The sequence below is a fragment of the Rhagoletis zephyria genome, unplaced genomic scaffold (assembly GCF_001687245.7).
Source record: "Rhagoletis zephyria isolate East Lansing unplaced genomic scaffold, Rhagoletis_zephyria_1.1 Rzeph_scaffold_09249, whole genome shotgun sequence".
Lineage (NCBI taxonomy): Eukaryota > Metazoa > Arthropoda > Insecta > Diptera > Tephritidae > Rhagoletis > Rhagoletis zephyria.
In genome coordinates this window covers 4,978-24,650 of record NW_016166328.1, presented here as the reverse complement: position 1 = coordinate 24,650, position 19,673 = coordinate 4,978, and the positions used below count along the sequence as shown (strand labels likewise).

The window sequence follows — 19,673 nt, the reverse complement described above, 5'->3', positions numbered from 1 at the left end:
CTTTATGATTAATTAAAATTTTGAGTAATCAATTAATTGCACAGCCCTACTATCGATATTAAAACGAAATGGGCAGAGGTAGGGATAAAGGTTGAATTAATATAAAATATAACCTTAAGCTTATAAGATTATAGTAACTAGCCTAACTAATAAAATTCATATATAAGTACGTATGTATATTAGGTTGGTCCAAAAATGCATGTGAAAAAGTAAAGTCGGAATTTGTATGCTCTCACCCGCTAGGATTGTTCTATACCGAAAAAATATACCCTTGTTTTTTTTTATTTTGAAATCAAAAAATATTTAGAGGTCGCTCAAAGCGCCCAAAGTTTTTTATGTTTTTTATATGGGGGAAACACAACTTTTCGTAGAAATGGTATAGAATAGTTAAAAATCTATATTTTTCTACCAGAAAATTGTGTTTATCTGCAGGAGATTCCGCATAAAAATAATACTCAATTAATTATTTAACCATTTATTCATCGCAACTATAATTTATAGGTCCGCCAAAAACCCCGAAAAATGTAATAAGGCGACCAATAAAAAATCGTTAGTATTAAAATATGGTTAAATAAACAATTGGGTATTATTGTTGAAAGTATCCTGAAGAGAACCAGAGTTTTCCGATCTAAAAATATTGATAAGATCTGGTAGAAGAAGGCAGAAGTGAAGTCCACACAGGCCAAGCAAGCTACAACGACTGGCCTGCGTGGCCATCACTGGTGCAATAAGAACAACACCAACTGCGGCTCTTGAGGTGCTTCTTGACTTGCCTCTTCTACATATTGTAATGAAGAAAGAGGCTCTACGGTTTACGGCAAGGCTTATCTCATGCGACAGTGTAGAGGACAAGAAGCTTATACGGAAGGGTACTCCACCCACAGGGTTATAGAACTAGAAGATGGGCTGGGTATAAGCTTTGTGCACCTGTGTCTTCCGAGATTTAACTTTACACAAGACTTCAAGTTCTTTTTCTCCAACAAAAGAAAAACTGGGACAGCGAGCGACCTAAACCCCGGAAGAACAACCACATCTGTCATACTAACGGCTCTAAGACTGACCACGGCGTCGGAGCAGGAGTTTACGGCATACAACCCAGACGGCTCCATTTCACCAGCATGGGGCAAGGTAACTGTGTCCTTTCAGGCCGAGGTTCACGCCATTGAACTATGTCTGAGGCAGTATGTAGAAAGTGAAGCAACCAAAAAACATACACTCAGTGAGCAGAACGGCGCTTCTCGCTCTTAAAGCGCACGAGCTAAGCACGCGACCTAAATGACATTCAACCAAAGGACCTAGCGAGGTTTCTTAGCAATACGTGGATCAAAGAGGATCTGTAGTTGAATAGAGGTTTGTTAAAATAGTTCGGGTCGGTCGCAGTAACTAGGTGACCTGCTCCCTGCTCTAAATCTAATCTAATCTAAGTTTTCATACAAATGTAAATAGGTTAGGTTAAAAATTTAACATTTCATTTCATGTTATTAATTTGTTTTTTTTTTTAGGACCAGTACACGATTTTTTCATAACCACTTCCGGAATAATTCAACACTATTTTAGGTTGATTTCATGCTTTGTTCCGAACTACCCCGAAAATATCCCGATGTCGTCCTAAAATTGTCCTGAACTTGTCCCGAAAGGATCTCGAACAAGTCTTGAAACGGTTCCGAAATGGTCATATTTTAGTCCTAAAATTATCTCAAACTAGGCCCGAAATGTTCCTGAAATAGACGCGAGCTAGTCCCGAACGAGACCCGAATTGGGCCTAAACTAGTCGCGAACTAGCCCCGAATTAGTTCTGAAATAGCCTTGAACTAGTCCAGAAATGTTCATTTGTACACACAAGAAGCAATTACAGATTTTCTGCTGGGTTACACAAGACGCATTTAAAAATTGTCTGCTGGGTTAACGAAAATTTTGCCTATATATAGGTAATAATTAGAGTTCCTATATGCCTCGAAGTACAAAAATTTTGATTTTCAGGTAAAATAATAATAAGATTTATATGCATATCCGAGCACAGTAAGGCACATCTTTACAAAGATATCTAATACCACTTCACTACTATTTAGGTCAGCTGTCTTTCTTCTATTCATCGCAAAATGAAAAGAGATTTTCAAAAACAAATAACCGTAATACGATTGAAATCGTGGCCAAACCTCAAGCAAACGCCCACCACTTGACTACGCAGCAGGACAATGCAAAATGTTAGTAAATACACGTCCTTGTCTTTCACCGTACACACATACATACATACATACATACAGAGAGAGGTGCATCGTGCACGCCAGCCAAATTCGTAGCAACAGGTTTGGCACATTTAATTATCGCCTTGCAAGAAATGAAATACGACAAAGAATAGCTGTTGTACTTTTTGTTGTTGTTGTTGTTGTTGTTATTACTGCAATTTAACGAAATGTGTGATTTACTGCCGAAACTTCTTATTTACGATGGAAAGTACATACCTGCCACATAAAGTGTATATGTACTTACCTTTGAAGCGGCAAGTGTATTTTAACAACAACACTAAAATTTTGTTGTAGCCAAATGACAATAGCCAAAGCGGCAACAAACTGAAATCAGCATTTCAACAGCATTTAGCAAAAAGTAAGCAAGGCAAGGCAAGATGAAAAGGAAGCGAAAATAAAATAAAAACAAAACAAAATGTGGCATCAACCAAATGTGCAGCACAGCACAGCACAGCACCAACTGTGCCAATGGCGCCAGCTAAATTAACCCAACCGTCTGCGCTTTTGTGTGGCTCAAATTAAAGCCGAGAAGGTGAAAAGATGAAAAGACGAGCAGAGCAGACTAACAAAGTGCTGCTGTTGTTGTTGTTATTGCCAATTTTAATTTTTATTTTTATTTGAAAGAAGTTGCACTTAGCTGGCTGGCTGGCTGTTTGCTTGGTTTGCAGCTCGGAGCAGGTTAATTTGTATATCTTACCTGCAGTAGTGCAGCATTAGCGCGATTCGGCTAAGAAGAGGATATTGTATGCTGCAACAACAGCAAACAAATGGCCAACACCAGTGGCAACTAATGGCATTAGGTCGTTCCAACGGTCGTTCGGTCGTTCGGTCGCTCCATTGGTTGTCGCTGGCACTTGCGCTGCACAGCTTGTAGGCAGCGGGGCGTCGGACGTTAGACAATGGCGAACAATAGGCAAACTCAAGTGGCACTTGAGAGGATTTTTGCAAAATCACCGCGCTCAACCGGCGCTAAGTGGCAACAAATAGTATTTGCAATAAGCGGAAATTCAAATGCACACACACACACAGTTAATGAGTAGAAATACTCGTAGTACATACAGGGTGCTCATAAACATCAGTGGCAGTGGCATTCGAACTACTATTTTATGACAAATGTGTGAAATGTGTGTGTGTAAAACACAACTGACGCCAATTTCGATGGGGTGAAAACCACGCAAAAATCTTCTTGAAAATCAAACGAAGGTGTCCTTCTGTATACATACATATGTAAGTATGTATGTCCAATCAATGTAAGAGGGAATAAAAGCTCGCAAATATGCCATAAGTTTTGCGAGCGGCTAAACCTCTTCGCCGATAATTGGATATTGATTGTATTGGCCACTGATAGGGACAAAAAAAGCGGACAACAGGCTGCAGCGTTGGAAGCTAGCCGGCGTGTATTTATGTGCTTGCCCATCAAAGAGATAGCCTTTAATTATACAGTGTTTCAAAACTGATAGATAACTGAATAGTTTCCAACAGGGCGATTCTGGAAACTCTGTTTGAACTCACCACTTGTTACTGTCTTTCGAAAGACGAATTGAAAGATTGCTTAACGAGGAGGTCTTTGCGTTATGCTGTTCGCCTTTCAGCAATTATTATTTTAGAAATTAACGGCTTATTCTGCATCAGTGACAAATTCTTGCCACAGTATTTTTTTACGGAAAAAAATATATGAAAAAGTTAAAATTTTGTCAATAAAGAAATTTTTGTCACCGATACAGAATCTGGCTATTTAAAGCAAAAAAATATATATTTATATTTCTTTTTGAAAATAATAAAAAAAGAAAACTAAACAAAAATACATACGAGGAATTTTTTTCTAAATGAAATGAAATCGAAAAATATATATATTTTTTTGTCTTTTAAAATAAAAAAAATAAAGACTAAAATAAATTATTATAAAGACCTGCTAACGGGGAGTCTAAGCGATATGCTGTTCGCCTTTCAGCAATAAGTTTTTTAAAAATTTAATTCAATTAAAAAAATTTACGTATTTTTTCTTTTTTAAACTAATGAAAAAGGGAAAATTAAACAAAAATAAATACGTAGATTTTTTTTTTTAATTATATGAAATTTAAAAAAATTTCTTTTTTTCTTTTTATAACCAAATCTAAGTATTAAATTAGAAGAAGTAAAAATTAAATCAAAAAAGAAGAAAATAGTACTTAAAAATTATAGTAAAATATTTTTAATTGTAAAACAAAATCCAAAAATTAAAAAAAAAAAAACATTAAAAACACAAAATAAAATAAGATCGTAAAAATGAAATGAAATAAAAAATTACATAAATTTTTCTCTCTAAAACAATAAAATCTAAATCTCAAAAGAAAATAAATTAAATTTAAAAAAAGAATAAGTAAAATAAATTTCTAAAAATTAAGTGAAATTTAAAAATGTCTTATAAAATATAGAATCTAAAAATTTAATAAAATTGAACATCAAAAAGAAAAGCAAATTTATTCCAAAAACAGCAAACTAAAATAAGTTCCTAAAAATTAAATCAAATTAAAAAAAAAACATTCTTTTAAAAAGAATAAAAACTAAAAATTGGAAAAAAATTAAGAAAAAAAATTAAAGCGAAAAAGAAAAAAAAAGAAAAAAGTTAAATTTAGAAAAAAAAAGAAGTAATAAACTCAATTTCTCACAGTTGAGTGAAATTAAGAAATATCTTTTATAAAATATAAAATCTAAAAATTTAAATAAAAATGAGCTTAAAATAGAGGCATTTCATGTAACCGAAATGGTTCGATTGCTTCGAAGATAGTTTAAATTCTTCGACATTGTACTTTCAGTGTTCAGATTTGAGACGACCTCAGGAGGAACCAGCTCATTAACAACTGAAACAAAAGTGGAATCCGCGATCTGCATCGTTTAGTGAGAAGAAATACCTTGCATGTCCAATTACTTCGACACGCCGCACCATTGAGTACTATATCGAACTTCTGTGTGTTACGATTGGTCCAACAAATCACATCGCTACTTTCACAATGCGTAAAACTTTCATTCGGAGACAACGAGATTGAGATCTGCAGGGCGGGTTAAAGTCAAGTTACTACAGTAATATCAACCATCAGAACCCCTGAGCTCATTGCATTATGGTGATTTACAATTTACCATAATAACGACAATTCTTGATGAATGCTCATTAATTAAGCAGTTAAAGGATTTCATCTCAAATAAGTCTTATGTATACTGGATTTATGTGGACCATCGATATTCACCCATTTCGAATTTCAAATTTATTTCTTTGGCAACTCTAATATCGAAATTGATTAGCGTTGTTCTATTAACTGGGCTATGAAACACATTGGAAGGGATAGGAAGGCACTGAAAGGGATAGGACGGCATTGGAAGGGATATGAACGCACTGCAAGCGATTGGAAGGGATGGGAATTTCAGAAAAAGATATCTGCTAAATGATTGAAAATTAACATTTTATCCACTTAATGAAAACACTGTTCTCTAATAGTTGTCGTTCCACACCATAATCGCCACATGATAGCTATTGCCACCCGATTCCTCGCAGTCCACTTATGACTTCCCCAACCAACCATATGGCACAATCACATTTCTTGTTGGCCTCAAACACTTCACCTAAAACACAACCAAGGTGTTAATGACATCTCATTGGTATTGATTGTAACATTTTTTTGCGTTGCGTAGCACTCACTAAGGTGTTGGCTGACTTGGCTTGTATCCTGTCGAATGTAGGCATTTAACACCAACCAACCAACCAATTTGAGCTGTTGCTGTTGCTAAAACGCACGCGGGCGCTACTGATTGTCGCACCAATTCTGGTAGTGCGCTATACATATCTACTAACTTATGCCACCGACTTTGATTTGCGCTCCAAAAAAAAATAAAAATAAAAATAAAATAAATATTGGATTGTCTAGAAAAACGACGACACGTTCAGACATTCCAATCAAAATAAAGGTACATCAAAGCAACAAGTAAGTAAGTAAGTAAAAACTAAAATCCGTTTTGTTACCAAAGTAGTCAGGCAATCAGGCAGTTCAAATGTTTCAACAATTGAAAGCGGTTGAAAATCTAAAGATTATTATTGGATGTTGAAATAACAACAATTGATAAAGGCAAAGAAAAAAATGGTGAAGCTAAGCAAAAAAAAAAAGTTTAACAAACTATCGACCTCGGCGTTTTATCCGCCGCACTCTGTTTAAGTGCCTCATTGTCGCCTTGCGAATGTATTACGAAATCCTTTTAAGGCTCAACTCAACTCAGCCTCACTCAACCGACCGACACCGCCGCTGTTTTAGCGGCTTCTAGTTTCCGTTCTTCTTCTTACTCGTTTTCATATGTATGTGAGCATGCGTTAAGGCTTCCTTTTTAACATTTTACACCTTCCAATGACCATTAAACATTTCACATTCAAGTCGCCTCATTTCGCTTAGTCTTATTGCCCCAGTCGTTATTGTTGTAATTTTGCCGCAGGTGTTTTTATACGTTTGCCTTCAATCGATTTAGTTTTTTCATTTTATATTTTGTCGATTTAATTTCCCTTATTCGACTGCTTATTTCGTTGAAATTTTATTGCCTTTTTGTGATCAACGCCGCCGCCGCCGTCGCCACCTTGACTGCTTCGCCATCAGCATTGGTTGTTACTGCTGTTGGCTGCTAATGAGATAGGCATGCCTTGCGATCGGTGCTCGTCTCTTCGCCGGAAGACTTCACACACACACAGTGTGTAGCCGCGCTAAGTGCTTGCGCATTGTACCTTTGAAAATTTAAGCACTGATTTCTGACATAAGCCGGATTAAATGTATTTGCTTTAATTCAATAAAAAATAATAATAATTTGAGAAAAATGCTAAAAAAGAGAGGTACACAGTTGTATACTTAATTTTTTCGTGAATTTCGTCAGTTTCTTATTTGATCTTGGTGGGCCCGCGATCATCGGAATCTATGTACCCATATTTCGAGGCCCTCACTAAACGCTTCTTCCATGTCCTGACATCTCGTACAAAACCCCATCAGCCCCATTTGTGGCCTGGAACGCGTTGAAGATGCCAGCGCGATGTCTCCATCAATTGGGAATGCTTCCCAAAAATACTAAGGTTGACCTATGCGGCGATAGCACGACCCATAATAGCTTATGGCGCCTGCATCTGGGTCGATAGAAATGCACAACATGTGACAATCAAAGCACCCACCAAAATGCAAAGGCTGGCATGTGTATGCATAACTGGAGCTATGATAACTTGTCCAATCGCATCGTTGGAGGATCTACTAAACTCTACGCTTCTTCATATTCGGACAGAGGTTCAGGCGGAAAGGGCATTCCTAAGGATAACTGGTATCATCAGATCGACATTCGGTTCAAAAGCTAGGCAGGCCTAATAGAGATATCTCGGATAAACCAAAACATGATTACCTGGTACACTGATGGCCCATGAACTGAAGAGCGTACCGGGTAAGGTGTAGTTGGGCCGAGGTCGAGAACTGGGAATCTATTGGAAAAAAGATGTTCATTTTACAGCCTATAATACTACAGAAATCACAATATCGCGATCTCGACTGACAGTCAATCTAAACTTGTAAGGAGTGCCTTAATAACCTGAACACTTCGTCTGACCAATCGAGTATGGGTTCTATGGGCATCCCGAGCAGGGCTAAGGTTTAACGCAGACAAACCAGACCTTATACTCTTCACATTAAGATATAAGGTTCCAGTGTGGAGACCCCCCAAGCTAGGTAGCATCGAGCTGACAATTGAAGCCCACACAAAGTATTTGGGAGTTGTCTTTGATAGAAGAGCTGCTGTGGAAGCGCAATGTTAAGGAGATAGTGAAGAAGGCCAGCAACACTCTATATCAGCCTGCAAAGGAATGTTGGGAGTCACTTCAGCTCTCTCAGCTGCCCTCATGCAATAGCCAGACCAATACTACTCTATGGCGCTTTGGTATGGTGAAATTCCGCAAAAAATTCCTCATACCTCGAGCCAGTGGAGAAGGTTCTGGGATATACTTCCGGGAACTGAACGTCGGGAGAGCAGTAAGGTTAGTTGACCATTGGAGCATATTTCAAGCAAAGGTTTTACAATAAGGATGGCAGCAGAGCTAGCCTACACCGAAACGACAATCACCTCAAAAGTAAACCTTTACGTAGACAGTCAGGCGGCAATTAAGGCAGTTACAAAAAATGGTTTCAGGAAGGATCTTTAGTGGGAGGCCAGGTAGACCTGGGATCATCTTCTCTGCCGATGTTCTGCATTGATAAAAACACGACTTAAATGATTGGGAGCCTGCCAATTCAAGAAGTTAGAGGACATCTCAATAGTAGAACTGAGAGCTCTACTGAAATATGCACAGATCGTCGATATAATTTGTGATGTCTACTTTAGCGCGTAACGACGAGCTCGAACTGACAACGGTAATGACCTACCGGTCTATGTGCGGCTCAACGCCGGCCAGATTAACCTAACCTGGCAAAGAAAAGAGCATCAACCCTTTTCATCCACTCAAAGCCTTTCTGTGACATATGAAAGGCGGCACTCTCCGCCCTGGCCAGGCTCCGAAAGGAGTCTTGGGTGGGTAAGAAATATAACTTTCAAAACTAAGAGTCAAAGAGAACGGGCAATAAGGCTCAAACAAACTAAAATAAGAGTTCAAAAGTAGCAATTTACGAGGCCAATAAAAGTTATTTAAAAGCCTCAAAAAGAGTCTGGAATGCTTTATATACATATGAGGCCAAAAAATTTCTTAAAAGAGTCCAAAATGAGCCATATATAAGACTAATAAGAGTCCAATATTTATGACTCATATTGAGGCTCATTTGCTGTATGAATTTAAGCTCATATAAGTCGACCTTCGGAGGAAGGAGAACAACTTCATTTCGGACTCTTAAATGAGCTCATTATGAGCGTAAAGGCTCCCAATAGTACTCCTTAAGACGACTCATTTATGACTCCAAATGTTTGCTGGGGCTTTTCGAAGATATTTGTTTGACTTCGATTGCTGGTTTGCAACACATTCTCTTCTACCTTTAAAAGTGAAAATATTCTAAGATCTTCTAATACCGCTCCGAGAGAGAAGGCCTTACTGTAAAACCGCTGCTTCAAAACTTTTTTTTTGAGAAGCGCTCCTCGTTTTCCGACTGGACAGACTGGGCTGATTGTAAGCTTACTAATTTCCACTACATACCACAGTCTCCACTAGTACACACACACATTTAGTAGCTCTATAATTGCATATTTCTGTTGCTCCTATAATTGTTTATTCATTTCTACAACCCACATAAACATAAGTGTAACAAAATCAAAAGAGATAACCTCCTTCAAGCTTCCTTTCTTCCCGTTGTACTTCCTTATTTTCCTTCCCTTGCAACAATTAATTTACTTCATGTAAATGCAAATTGTAATTGCTAAGATGTAGAATTTGTGGCAGCAGTGAACAGCAATAACAAACCTCATAGATATGTATATATATGCACATATCAGTGTTGCCAGATCAAAGGTTCTCCCCCTAGATTTAGAGACTTTGGACAAGGATAAATGTAGGGGGACCAAATATTTAGGAGAAAGCTTTAGAGGACAGAAAATGCGTCTAGAGGAAATTCAAAAAGCATTTTTTGTGGTAATCCGTTATATATTTTTAAGACTATATCTACAAATCCAGCTACCAACGCCAACGCAAACCTATGTATGTAAGTATGTATATGTAAATATGTCATTAGGTTTTGGTGCCAAAAGACAAATAACAACTAGGGCTAGTTAGACAAATAATACCTAGAGTTAGTTTAAATGAAAAATCTAATCCCTCAGAAATGTGTACTCACTATCTATAATTGATATTGAAAAAATAAAATTACAATACATTCCAAATAAATAAATTTAGGGGTACGAAAGGAAAATCTAGAGCAAAATGGCATGCCCTTGGGGGTAAACTACTGCAATAACCTGGCAACACTGGCACATACAGACATTTCGTTAATCAACCTCAACTACGCCACAAAATAAATTCGCTACGTTTTTGCAGAGGTAACGAGAGACCTCAACAGTACTCGTATTATCATCGACACCTTATCGCTCCAAATGACAAGTTGCATGCGCACTTACAACTTACATTCAATGACTAATGTACACACTTGCAATGTAACTTGTGTAACATTTTATTTGTAGGGTTGCCATTATTATTCAATTATGCAATGAAATATTCGGTTACATATTTACCGTAGTCTTTACACATTCCTTCTCTGCATAAGGGAACCTTGTACTGTAGCTTAATCAATGATATTTAGCATCACCGAGTTTGAAACCCAAAGTAATGTTTGCTCGGTTAAGTCTGGGGCAAACCACATTCGAGGCGCGGTAGCCCTTCCCCCACCCAATTAAAACACTGTATGTCAGGGCTGAAAGCACGAGGGACCGGCTATGGTGTGGTCGTTCGGTGGCTTCAGCCCAAGATTAAGGTAATGCCAGCAAAATGCAAAACATAGAGGTATGTCACAATGAACGTCATGGGAATACTTTTGCACTGTATCGGGTAGGGTTTGTAGGTGCATTTGTTAAAAAATTCGGTGGCGCACGACAGTTGGTTTAATTTAAACCGATTTGTTTTCTAACGAAATTTGGCAAGCTATGCCAAACCATGAAGCTTTCTTAATGAGATAATGGATCGCAGTTTTCTTTATTACGGTTACCTATACCTACATTGTAGTATTTTGACATACTGAACTTTCAGTTCAGTGTTTGGTTAAAACTGTGCCTCAAAATAAAGTGTAGAAGTTTTTCGGAGTAATTCGGAGTTGTAGCATACACGTGTTTGGTAAGCTTTTCTGAAACATAATTTGCCTTTTTAGTGCAAATGTGAAACATTTGATAACAATGTTTGCAGAGCTATTTGTAAATTCTGTGTATCTAGCAAAATAAATGTTTCGGAGTTTTTTCGGAGTAATTCGGAGTTGCAGAAAAACTACTGGATTACTTGCGCATTTAATATCTTGATTTACCGGTATTTACTAAGCTTAGCGTTTTACGTCTTATCAACGAAGCCCCAATAAAAACTGAATAACTATCAGAAAACCGATTTCAGCTACATACCTGCAGCGTTCCTATACAGTTTAATGCGTTTCAGCGGTCAATTAAAAAAAAACTGTTTTCAGAGTTATTCGGAGTAGCCGAAAAATGTACACATATTACTGAAGTCCGTATAATTAGTCAGTAGTAAAGACTTAAGCTATTTTCAAAGCTAAAATTATCAGTTCCCGAAATTTTATTAAACCGAGAAACGTATTTTTTCTTTACCCCTTGGCAACCCTGCAATCCCTCGCACCTACTAAATCGCGAAGGTGTGCTAGTTGTAACGCGCCAAGGACACACATCACACGCCTTTTCAACCGCTGCAGCACACAGCAACAACAACCAGCGACCAACCGCTGCCAATTGTGACGATAACCACCACAAAATGCTGGAATTCAGAAGGACCGCACGACCACCGCCGTCATTATCGCCCCGCAACAGATGCGTTTGTTGTCGTCAAAATGCTGACTGGCTTGCTTAGCTGCAGCGCCAACGGCGCCCGTATTAAACGCGAATCGACCATCAACCGCAGCCGCGGCAACTGCAACCTGCAGGCTAACCGGCAGGTTGTTTTTTCCCAGTGACACATGCCACCGCATACCAGCGCAATCAGCAGCCGGCAGACAGCAGAAGACGATTTTGTTTAGGCAGTCAGGCAGGCAGGCAGGCGGTGATGGCAAGTAGTCAGTAAATGAGCAGTGCAGCGAGCAAAAGTCTGAAAGATTCTACAGTCGATGTGAGGTGCACTGTTTAGCAGAGTTCGTGTTGTAACCGCAATACCCTCTACACTGTTGCCACTACAACTAATTTGCCAATGTTGGCGCGTATTTTTATTTTGTTCTTTTAGCTCCTTCTGAATGCTGCCAGCCAGCCAGCCAGCCACCTTCATTCAAGATGACTGCTGCTCTTACTCCTGCTGGTGGCCGGCCGGCTGTTTGAGTGGCTCGCTCGCTCTACGTTGGCTGGTGGGCTGCTGACTGCTGGCTGTTGGCTCTTGGTCTGTTGACTTTTTGACTGGGCCCCTGATGTATGTGAACTTGTGTGCTACTTGGCTGCTGCATATGTATGTATATGTTGTTGCTGCTACATTTGCGTGCTGCTGATGAACAGCTTTCATGCCATTCTTGTTGCCTTTGCTTTGTTATTGTTTTTATTATTGTTGCTGTTGCACCCATTTAGCTCTGTTTTTTACCTGTTGGGGTTTTTATTTTTTTTGATTTTCTGTTTTATGCTCATTTTACCCGTAAATTCCGGTGCCACTCAGCAGGTTGACTGCCTAACAGACTGACTCACCACCACCACAACCACTTGACTATGTATGTAGCTGCTCCTCGGCAACCTGAGCACGTTGCATGCATGGCTGGCTGGATGGCTGGCTGGCTGCATAGCTGGTTGACTGGTGTCAATCGAAAGGTGTGTGCCGCAACATTACGAGCATACATGTATCTGACTGCTGCTGCTGCTTCTTCTACTGTGGCATGCCACATGCTGCTGCGACAACTGCTCGGCAGTTGCTTATTGCCTTGCATGCCAATTGACTGCTCAACTACTTACCTACATTTTCGTTCATTTTGGCTCACTTTGGATCATCTGCTGTGTCTATGCACTCGCCTGCTGCTGCATCCTCTTGTCCTGCGTCACAAATTTAATAACTACTGCGTGCGGTCATTTTTGTCAGGTGCTTTCATTTCATTTCAATTTCAGTTTCAACTCAGTTTTAGCACATTTTTGTTGATTTTATGTACTTATGTACACATATACAGTATTGGCCAATACAATAGCAACACCCCCATTTCAAAGTGTTACTGTTTCCCACTCATGTTTATTTATTTATTTTTAGGAATTTTCAATTAAAATACAATTCATTCTCTAACAAATCCATATAAACCCAAGTTTTAAACTTTGTAAAAGACTACGAAAAATGCAAAAAAATCACCTAAATTTCAAGCTTTTTTCTCAGATGTGTTAGAAATTTTTTGAGTACGCAGTTTTGTAGCCCATTCAATTTTAGTCTAACAATGTGCAAGTTTCAATTGCCTAAAGATCACCGTTGATTTTTTAGAATTTTTTTCGCGGTTGTGGCGGGTTTCTTTCATATAAAAATAAATTGTGTTTATTCGTTATATGAAAGCAAATGCGACAAAAAAAATCTAAAAAATCAACGGTAATTTTTAACCAACTTGAAACTTGCACATTGTTTGACTAAAATTGAATTTTTAAATTTAGGTGAAAAATTTTTGAATTTTTGCGTAGTCTTTTGCAAAGTTTAAAACTTGTGTTTATATGGGTTTTGTTAGAGAATGAACTGCATTTTAATTGAAAATTCTTAAAAATTAATAATTAAACATATTTAAGTGGCAAACAATATCACTTTGAAATGGGGGGGTGCTATAGATATGGCCAATACTGTATGTATGTATCTACTGCTTAAGTATACATACATATATATTTTTCTGATGCCCCTTCTTTTCTTTTTTGAAGTTTTCAAGTGTCACCTTCACTTGACTGCCGCTTCTCAAAAGCGGTATGCAGAATTTTGCGACGAGGACACATTTTTGAAATTTTGTAAATTAATTTGCCAACGCAAAATTATGTTGACTCACAGTCCGTCGAAGTGGCAGCAGGCCCTTTCAATCTGCCTGTCTCTTTCTGTGCTTCTCACAGTCACAGCCGCCCGTCTTAAGGGCAATTAAAATCACTTTCCGCACCGTCAGGCGCTTAAATGATCGAACTCCACGCACGCAACCTGCCCGATGACCTCGACCGCATGTCTCCAACTTGGTTGCTCGCTGCGCACCTGATCTGCAAACTGCTATCGAATGTCCAACGGTACTCAGGCAAAAAAAAAAAAATAAAAATAATGGAAATACATAATTGTCCCAGCTGCTCATTCGTCGAGTTTTCGAGTTTTTGCCATTTTTTCTTCTCATTACTCCGCCTGCCGCCTTTACCTCACTTCTGTCGTTTTTTTCTCACTTAATTGGTATTGGAATTTTCGGGTGATGCGGTTGTAAATAATTATTTGTCTCCTCTTTTAATGGACTTTAAAATGTGCAATTTATACCAATTTTTTATGTCGGGTTTTTTTTTTCTTTTGTTCCCCCATTGTCAGCTGTTGATAGCATACTCGAGTGGAAATTGCCAGGTATGTATGTAGTCGCCACTGGCACTCCATTCACTCACTCAGTCAGTCAGTCAGTCAACCAGTCAGCCAGTCAGGTTAAATGGCCAGTGTAATGTGACAAATGGCCGTATGTTCGAGAATGTAGAAAATATGAAATAATTGCCAAAATTGACAGCTACAAACATACACAGCCTGCACGGCATATGCACGATCTGCAAGTGTCAGAAAGGCGTTCATAATTTTTTTGAAGTGCTGCAAGCAATTTAGTATTTTTTTGCGAGACTTCCATTATAGCTTCGTTTAGCGCGCAGTTTTTTCGTGTAAATTTCTTTGTGTAACTATATTACTTTCGTAACTTTAAGTGACTTGCCAGATTCTCAACGCGTGTTATATTTTTTGCGAGTTGAAATTTTTTCGCATTTGTTTTACTCTCAAAGGTGAAAAGTTGAACCTTTTAAATTCTTTATAATATTTTGTATGTCTCTGTATTCTTGAAAAACGTTCAAATCGTTCGGTAGCTCTATGTATGAACTTCCTAGCCCTAGCTAGATTCGCTGGCGTCTAACGTCATTACCAGGGATATGTAATTCTAAAAAGTTTAAAGTTCTGTCACAAAAAATTCCAACCAACCGCGACTGTGTAAATCTGTTGTTATATTTAGAGCTGGTCCGTAATGGTCCCTTATCGTCCGTCAATGATCCCGAGCTAGTACCAAAATTCCCCTGAAATGGCCCCAACTAGTCCCGAAAGGGTCCTGACATAGTCCTGAGCTAGGCGCTAAATGGTTATCAACTAGACTTGAAACAGTTGCGAAATGGACTTGATCTGGTCCCGAAATTAACCTAAATGATCGAGAATACGTCTCGAAATGGTGCTGACATAGCCCAAAATGGTCCTGAAATTATCTAGAATAAGTCACGAAATGGACTTGGCATACCCCAAAGTGGTCCCGTAAAGGTTCGGAACTAGTCCTGAAAAAGCCTTGAGTTAGTTTCAAATGGTCCTAAACTAGTCACATAGCGTGTCCGAAATGGGTCCCTAACTGGTTAAAAATGGTCAGAACTGGACACGAATTGTTCCCAAATTCTCTTTAACTAGTCCCGCAGTGATCCTGAACAGGTGCCAAAATGATCCCAAACTAGGCCAGAAATGTTAATTTGTACACACCAAGAAGCAATTAAAGATTTTCTGCTGGGTTAACGAAAATTTTACGCATACCGAGGGCTAAGATGTTTACACATCAATGCGTCATTGGCTGCCCGTAATGAAATGCCTCCCTCAAGCCAACTAGGATTCGCTGTTGTGCAACGTATCCCGCGTATAGCTTCAGGGTTTACAGTGAAGAGAGTACCTATATCTCTCAGGAAGGCACTCTGAGCGGTTATCGTAGACATCCTCTCTGAGTCTCTGTTACGGAACAATATCCAGATCGGCCCAATGGTGAATGGGTACTTTAATGAACGACTGTCCTTCGTGCCTACCACGAACTCTTTTATCTAGTGGGTTGCATTTAATTCGATTTTCGGTAATTTGTTGATTGATTAAATGGCGGGCATATTAGATTCCAATTATTAATCATTTCTGGTGGTCGATATTATAATCCCTAAAGCTAATTGGTTAAGGCGGCGGCATTCAATTTCCTAAGGATCTCATAAGTCAGGTAAGGAAAATGTATTGTAAGAGCGATGGTTCTTATATCTCGGAAGCAGACATATTGAGCATTTGATAAAATTAAAAGCAGTGATTCACTTGCCTTAAATTGCATACAAACAGACATACATACATATGTACATTATAAAAACTTCTTATCTTTTTTTTATTTCTTTGTTACTTTACATAAATTTAATTAATCTCAAACAAAATTTTTGGGAGATCCTTTCATTCCTGTTGCATACTTAATCCCTTAACCCTTCTAGAGCATCACACACAACGACATGAAGGCATTTCGAAAAAGTGGCAACAAAAAAAAAACGCACTACACAATACACGTTTTTGTACTATAAATAACAAATCCGTCGATACACCAGCACCACCACCACCAACAACAACAACAACAACTACAAACAAGCCTTTAAAGCAAAGCAAACCCCCCCGCCAAAGACAATCAAATAAAATCACACTAATTTACATGGGAACGCACTTTAGACAGGCAAGCCAGCAGCCGAAGCGCTTAAGAGGAGCCAAGCAGTCGACTGGAGACTTCATGCAGGCATTTAGTACCCATATGCCTATCCGACTGCATGCATATATTTGTACGTAAAATACCTCCAGCTGGTTGAATTGCATGACCAGCACGTTTCGTTCAGTGCCGCATGGTTGGTTGCCTCAGTGCGTTGCCGCCATTGAATGTCACACCTTTGTGCTTGTTGGCGGGAGCAATGCTGCTGGAATTGGAGTGAGTCTCGCATCGCAGCACAACTTGTGCACNCCAGCACCACCACCACCAACAACAACAACAACAACTACAAACAAGCCTTTAAAGCAAAGCAAACCCCCCCGCCAAAGACAATCAAATAAAATCACACTAATTTACATGGGAACGCACTTTAGACAGGCAAGCCAGCAGCCGAAGCGCTTAAGAGGAGCCAAGCAGTCGACTGGAGACTTCATGCAGGCATTTAGTACCCATATGCCTATCCGACTGCATGCATATATTTGTACGTAAAATACCTCCAGCTGGTTGAATTGCATGACCAGCACGTTTCGTTCAATGCCGCATGGTTGGTTGCCTCAGTGCGTTGCCGCCATTGAATGTCACACCTTTGTGGTTGTTGGCGGGAGCAATGCTGCTGGAATTGGAGTGAGTCTCGCATCGCAGCACAACTTGTGCATAAAAAAAAAACAAGTGCATGCGCACATATGCATGTACATATGTTACGTTTATTTATGCGCCGTCGGAATGCTGCGTTGAGTGTGAGTAATCTGGGGGACTATGTAGTTAGGGACAATTTCAAGAATAGTTCAGCATTATTTTAGGCCAATTTTGGGACTAGCTCAGCATCATTATGGGACTGGATCGTTTTAAGACTTCTTTGAGATCATTTCGGTACAAGTGCACGACCTTTTCGGCCGTTTCGGGGTCTGTTCAGGATCGTTTCTGGCCTAATTCGGTATCGTTTCGGGACCGGGCTGACCATTTTGGAATAATGCACCACTGTTGCAGGACCATTTCGAGACTAGTTCCTGACCTTTTCGACCGTTTCGGGGCATGTTCAGGACCGTTTCTGTCCTAATTCAGTATAATTCCGGGACCTGTTTCGGAGCTACTTGAAGACCATGTCGGGACTATTTTTATGACTATTTCTAATTGATTTCGGGGATAGTCCACGACTGTTGCAGAACCATTTCGGGACTAGTTCAAATCATTTTGGGAATAGTAAGAGACCGTTTCGAGATCACTTCAGGACAATTACGCGACTTTTTCAGAACCACCGTTGGACCTCTTGCGAGTTGTCATTACTTATTCTTCGAAGACGTACAGAGATATTCACTCTGCTCTGCGATTCTTCATATATTGAAAATTTTAAATCAATTACATCGAATACTGATTATTCGAATCCCTCAGCATTGAGTTTGTGACTGTATTTTTTAGAAACCCCCAGTGAAAGCGAGAACTGTAGCTCTGCAGGTTTAGGTAGCTCATTTAATACCGTCCCATCCATCTTGTAATTGCGAATGCCATAATCACCATGCTCACACCCGTTCCTTGTGCGGTGATAACGTTTCGGGGGTATCTGCAATAAAACTATGGCCTAGTATCCTTCTAAATCTAATTAAGTAGAAAAAATTCCGACGTAGGGGCAGCCCGCTGTATGCACTCTACCATCCTAGCTAGTGCAACACTATCTAGCAATTTCTTAAAGGCGAGAACTCCATAAAGCAATAAAAAGTAGTGAATACCGAATGAAATGAGAGGGGGCCGGCTAAATGGAGTTAACGCTGACATAGAACTCAGCACTGATTACATTACGCTTGTTTGGAACCTCAATACGAAGATACCTATTAGGTTCCCGACTAAAGAAAAATGGGATGCAAGACTATCAGTAGCAGAGGGAGGTATATCCATCTACACTGACGGTTCATAGATAAAACAAAGAACCGGAGCTGGTGTCTACTCGAAGGCGAACGACTGCAGTGTCTACCAAGCGAAGATCTACGCTATAAAGAGGGCGGCTAGTCTTCTACTTAGTGGAGTTCCAGAAGACAAAGGCACTGTTTGTCGACAGTCAAGCAGCAGCACTGAAGCAATGCGATTTCGAATAGTAAAATCGGAAATTGTATGGAAATTTGTTGCTGAGTTCCCGGAGTAGGCTGATGAGATGGCTAGATGTGGCTCAGAGATAGCTCCGTACTACCACCGTTTAGTGATCACGTTAGGAAAATTAATGACTACACCTTGGCCGTGACGAATGACTTGTGGAAGACTGTGAGACCACAAGATTTTTGTTGCCGCGGCTGAGTAGGAAAAAGGCAAGGGTCGTACTGAAACTCAATCGATCTGCAGTAAGAGTCCTTACCGGCGTCATCAAAGGACACTGTGCTATAGCACCAATGAGGACGAGTCCACTATCAGTGTCGATGTCCTGGTCTACAGACAAAGCGACTCAAGCACTTGGGTTCACTCTTCTTCAACAGTCTGCAACAGGGATAACAATTGGTTCAGTAAAATAATGACTTAAAACTACTCTTTCGATTTAGGTACGTGTCTCCTCCTGACACTCACTAAAAGTGGGCACTCACAAAGGACAATTCCGTCTCCGAGTGAAATTATGGATTATTCCACACACGCCCTCCTAACCTCACCTAACCTATGATTTCTTTGGGCCTAAAGATCACATTCTTACCAATATATCTTCTGCATCAATTTGGTACCTAATACCGATTTCATTGAAATTGTGTGGCTAGTAATGAAGCTAAAACGCCGAAGAAATAGAACAACTTATAAGCTGGATTAATAACACTCTGGAAAATGTAAGAAACACGAAGAATATTTCAATTTTTCAATTCGATTTCTTAGAAAAATTAACAAAATCTTTTTTTATTTGTTAGAAAATGCTCAACACCTTCAACAAAACAAAAAAAATCAAAAATCAACGGTAATTTTTAGCGATTCAAAACTTGCAATTCATACTTAAATTTAATGGGCTACAAAACTGCCTACTCAAAATTTTTCTAAAAAATCGAATTCAAAAAATTTAAAATTCCTTGGTATTTCTTGCAATTTCGCGAGTTATTTATGAAATTAAAAAAATGATTCTTGTGGT

At 39.1% G+C, this 19,673-nt stretch overlaps 1 long non-coding RNA gene across 1 annotated transcript; it reads left to right on the top strand.

Moving 5' to 3' along the window:
* The first annotated feature begins 8,206 nt into the window (after positions 1–8,206).
* On the top strand, positions 8,207–18,857 carry LOC108375638 (uncharacterized). Its single transcript, XR_001849190.1, has 3 exons — positions 8,207–8,219; positions 8,610–8,612; positions 18,754–18,857. It is a non-coding gene; the product is annotated as an uncharacterized LOC108375638 (long non-coding RNA).
* Positions 18,858–19,673: the final 816 nt, after the last annotated feature.